General features: G+C 32.5%; 1 pseudogene; it reads left to right on the top strand.

The window, feature by feature from the left end:
* The first annotated feature begins 856 nt into the window (after positions 1-856).
* LOC124918401 lies at positions 857-4,686 on the top strand (annotated as a pseudogene).
* The last annotated feature ends 956 nt before the right edge of the window (positions 4,687-5,642 follow it).

Genomic DNA, 5,642 nt, shown 5'->3' with positions numbered 1-5,642 from the left:
GAAAATGTGGGAGTAGGTTCGTTTCTCGTTACAGGTTTGTAATATTTCTCATTTTATGAATTTGTGATATTGTGATGTTCTTCAATGTAAAATATTAACTTACTAATATTGTTAAATATTGTATAAAAATGATATTTCAGTGAATCAGGTTGTTGAAACGGATTTAGAGAATGAAGATTGACTAACACAACTATTTCTATGAGAAGAAGTCGTATGATTTGAATATTCAATATTGTGGTTGGTATCTTTATATTTGGATTAAACATTTGTTGTTGTTGTTGTTGGTGTTGTTGGTGTTGGTGGTGTTGTTGTTGGTGTTGTTGTTGGTGTTGTTGTTAACTTATTATAAGTATATATTTGGTGTGATTGTTGTTTTGAATCTTTTGATTGTAAGGAATTATAGATATTTGGTGTGATTGTTATATTGATTATAGGGAATTATGGTTATTTTATTTGTTAATTTGATTGTAGAGAATTATGAATACTTGGTATAATATAAATTTAATTGGAAATTATTAAGTTCAATTAGTATTTACTTGATTATTTTTTATATGTCTAACTAATTTATATATATAATTTATGTATTAATATATTTAAATTTATTTAAAAAAAATTCGGTTGAAGCAGTGGTTTAACTAGTTGAACCGGTCTAACCGAAATACATCACAAAAACTGGGTTGATGACCGGTTTTCAAAACCTTAGTTATATCCCTTCCTCTTCCCTCCCCATTTTAGTAACGACGGAGAAACCGTACGGAATCATAATATCCTATCACAATAACAGTTTCCCCCGCCCTAGGGTTCCTACGGTCGTCGTCGTCGTCGTTCTCAACCATTTCATCTCTCTTAATTTCTCATGATGGAAAAGGAATTAGACAGTGTCGTTTATCTTCATGGAGATCTCGACCTTAAATCATCGAGGCTCGTGCCTTACCTAACATGGATTTACTAACTGAAAGAATACGTCAATGTTTCACCGCTTTCGATTCTTGTCGGAAACCTTTCACCGCCAGATGGAAACGTCAGCAGGCTCAATGCGACCATCGCAAAATCATTACCAGCGATTCGTACGTAACCGTATGTCTCGCCGGAGCTACAGTAGCTCGTACACGCATGAATTCAAACAGTCCGAATCCGGTATGGAAAGAGAATTTCATTATCCCTTTAGCGCATCTAGTTTCGTTGGTTGAGTTTCTGGTGAAAGATAATGATGTATTCGGAGTAGATCTGATTGGAATCGCTACTAATTCTACTGAAAGGATTAAAACTAGTGAGATGATTAACGAATGGGTGCTTTTAATTGGATATAATGGTAAACCGCCGAAACCTAATTCTGTTGTACGGCTTCAGATGCAGTTTATTCATTGTGATCGGAATCCGGCTTATAGTCATGGAAATGCACCGTATACAGAGAGGTTTGAGGTGCAGCAGAGTTATTTTCCTGCACGAGATGGAGGTTTGGTAACGTTGTGTCGTGACCCACCAGTTCACGATACCAGCAAACTGTAAGTAACTCAAATATGAATAGAATACAGAATGGGTAGAGAAGAAGATGATAAAGAAATAGCAGAATGGGCAGGGAAGAAGACAAGAGAATAGAAAAAAGTTAAGAACCAAGGTTCAAGATGATTTATTAGAAGAAAGATAAAGTGTTAATCAAAAGACAGGGAAGAATGCCAATTTTATCACTGAACTATAATGAAATATTCACGTATATCACTGAACTAATTTTTGTTCGCTTATACCACTGAAGTTGAGATTAATATTCATCTATGTCACTACTCCACCAAACATCTAACCCCATTAAAGTTCTGTTAAATGAGACGACATGTGGAATTAACATGTCATCTTTTTTAATTAATATATTGACATGTCATATTTTTTAATTAATATATATTATATATATTTTTATTTATTTAAAATTCTAAATAATAAACATTTACAAAGTCATTAATAATTTCCCTCTCCTGCCCTAATTAACTAAACTTACCATTCTTCTTCTCTGATTCACCTAATCGATAAAATAGATTCACCTTTCTAAAATGGAGATAAGTAAATGTTATCCTGATAATGCATTCTTGTTGATAATATAAACTCTAATCAATCAGATAAATTCACCTTTTTAAAACAGAACAATAATCCAGAAATATAGGAAGAAAAAGAAGAACAAACTCTGAAGAGATAAGGAAACATATAGGAATAGAACAATAATCCAGAAATAAGTCTTCAAGAGAAAAAAGAAGATTTGTAAACTTCATTACCTGTCATCATTGTTCATTGTGAACTTTGTTTTTTTTAACTGATCGACGTAAGAAAAAAAGTTGAGGTCTAAGGCTCAGGTAAATGTCAAAGTTCGTCGTGGTAGGGTTCTGAAATCAAAATCTCATCTCACATTTCCCTCAATTCTCTCGCTAACTCGTCAGTCTCCCTTCGGTTCCTTTATCTGAGAAATCGAATCCTTTGAAAAACAAGAATCGAAGAAGAAGAATGGTGAGTTTAGTTAATTAGGGCAGGAGAGAGAAATTATTAATGACTTTGTAAATATTTTGTTATTTAGAATTTTAAATAAATAAATAAATATATATAATATATATTAATTAAAAAAGATAACATGTCAATATATTAATTGAAAAAGATGACATGTCAATTCCACGTGTCGTTTCATTTAACATAAAATTAACGGGGTTAGATGTTTGGTGGAATAGTGACATAAATCAATATCAATCTCAACTTCAGTGGTATGAGCGAACAAAAATTAGTTCAGTAATATACGTGAATATTCCATTATAGTTCAGTGATAAAATTGGTATTCTTCCCTCAAAAGATATCTCCAAAAGTTATAATCCCCTTCTATTTATATTATGAGGATTTGACCATATACACATTTATTTACTAATTGTTTTTATTACTTAATTACAGTTATTAATTAACTATTTATTTAAATGATGACAGGTGGCATTTCTTTTAACGAAACTTATTCGGTTTAAGTATTCAGCTTTAAGCTTCTATTTGAACTTATACATTAGGGTTCTGACACGTTGTATCAGGGTACTCATGTTCCTGATGGTATGCTTCCTGAGATTAAAGTGGACGGTGGGATGGATTTTAAGCATGAGAATTGTTGGGAAGATATATGTCATGCGATATTGGAGGCTCATCATCTTGTTTACATTGTGGGGTGGTCGATATTCCATAAGGTGAAGTTGGTTAGAGAACCGAGCAAGCCATTGCCGAGCGGCGGAAATCTCATACTTGGGGATTTGTTGAAGTATAAATCGCAGGAAGGCGTTAGAGTCTTATTGTTGGTTTGGGATGATAAAACTTCTCATAGAAAATTCTTCATTAACACGGTATGTATGATACATCCTCTTTCTCATTGTAGGTTAAGGATGATTCAAATCTTGGAGAGCATACTAAGTTAACTATAGTCTATATGGAGCTAGGATTTGAAATCTATCCTCCATAGAAACTTTTCACAAAATCTAGATGGACTAATAATAATATCCTGCAATTAAGCAAAATGTCCAGGTCACTTAATTATATATATGTAACATTTTGGGTGATCTGGGTTACAACCCAGATAGCCCATAAGGTAAATCAACCATTGGCTACAGTGGTTCTTAAGAAGTGGTTCTTAAGAGACCAAAGTTCAGAGGTACGATTCCCCTTTTAAAACGGTTTATGTTGAAGTGAATGTAACGACGGTGGAGAATCACGCTAGCTTAAATCATACCAAAAAAAAACCAACCCTCTTTTTCTTGTTTAACTATAGATAAACTTGTTTTTGCTTCCTAAAAATGAATCAAATTACTTATAACTATTATTATATGTTTAACTAATTGAGATAATATCTTGATATATACTTTAAAAGAAAAAAAAATTGATATTAAGGAGCTGCAAAAGTTGGGTATAGATGACATGAAAGTCTTTTAAACCAATTTTTGATAGTAAATGATGCTCTTTTGATGAACTTTCATTTTTTATATAAACTTGAAATAATCAAATACTAAGACTCTTTTTACTTGTGTTAAATTTTGATATTAACGCACTTTATTTTTCAAAGTATTTTTTTCGAATTTTAGTACATTTAGGGCGGAAATTCAAGATCTTTGCTCTCTTAGACAAATAGTCTTTCTACTTGAGCTATGAGTTGTTAAAATAATTTCAAGTTTAAATTGCTTTTGTTAAGAAATAATTTAACAACAAAAATATCACTCACAGATTTTGTCAATTTGTTTTCTGCAGGCTGGAGTAATGCAAACTCACGACGAAGAAACTCGTAAGTTTTTCAAACACTCGTCAGTGACTTGTGTTTTGGCGCCTCGTTATGCAAGCAGTAAACTTAGCATTTTCAAGCAACAGGCATGCATGCTTAGCATTTTCTCAACTATTTTCTTGTTTTTCATAACAGTCAAATCTATACAAAACAAATCACAATAAATATACATATTTTTCAAGCAGTGAAAAATCATTGATCAGGTTGTTGAGACTCTATATACACACCATCAGAAATGTGTAATAGTTGATACACAAGCACATGGAAACAACAGAAAAATCACTTCTTTTCTAGGCGGTTTGGACCTCTGTGATGTCCGTTATGATACCCCTGATCACAGATTATTTACTGATCTCAATACCGTCTTTAAAAATGATTATCATAACCCTTCATTTTCAGTAAGCACCTAAATTGGATCAAATTTATGTTCAAAGTAATAGTTCTATTGCTCATTATTAACCTATCAAGTTAAAAGAGTTGAATAGGTATGAATACATTGTCAAAAACTTAATGACTTGATGAATATATTATGTTATTACTAAACGGTGTTTTAAATTATAGGTGAAAACGTACAAGACAATCATATGATCCTATTGATTATGAATCAATTGTTGAGGTGTTCCTTGCCATTGCGGGCGGATTTTTTAAAATTCCGAGTAAACGGGTTAGGGTTTTCATTTATTAAAACGGGTTAGAGTATAAATATTTTTTTGGGTATTTTTCTCATAACAGAGCAAGGTTGAGAGAGAGTGAATTACAGATCTAGGGTTTTCTGGTTTTTTCTTCTTTTTATTCTTTGGCTGATCCAGAGAGAAAGATTGGGGGAGCCTTTGATTGTGGAATAGTCCAATCATTTCTAGTGTAATAACTTTCTTTCATTTGAGAGCAGGACATGTAAGTTTCTACTATTGACATTTCTTTGATTTAGTGAAACTTATCCCTCCCCTGGACGTATGTCGATTTTGACCGAACCACATATATTGTGTTGTCGTTTATTGCTTTGTGCTATTTCTTCGTAATCTGTTTGTCGTCATAGACAATTTGGAAACTAATTTGTTACAGGTTTAATTTCGAAGAAGATCCATAGTTTTGCTATTGCAAAACCCAACAGTGGTATCAAAGCAGTATTGATTGGTAATCTGTTTTAACATTGAAGTAGAGTGCTCTACTGCCTGGTTATTTGGCGAAATTCATAGAAGAGATCAACTGGTTTCTTTGCTGGTGTTTTTGTCAGTTGTTAAGGCAGTAATAATGTGGAAATTTAGACCTGATATGGTGAGTCTGAATGGTATGAACTACAAGCAATGGAAACTGATGATTAGTGATCTGTTAGTTTCAGATGATTTGAATGAAACAATTGAAAATG

Source organism: Impatiens glandulifera, unplaced genomic scaffold, assembly GCF_907164915.1.
Source record: "Impatiens glandulifera unplaced genomic scaffold, dImpGla2.1, whole genome shotgun sequence".
Taxonomy (NCBI): Eukaryota; Viridiplantae; Streptophyta; class Magnoliopsida; order Ericales; family Balsaminaceae; genus Impatiens; species Impatiens glandulifera.
Note: the sequence above shows the minus strand (reverse complement) of the source record. Positions and strands in the feature narration are given on the sequence as shown.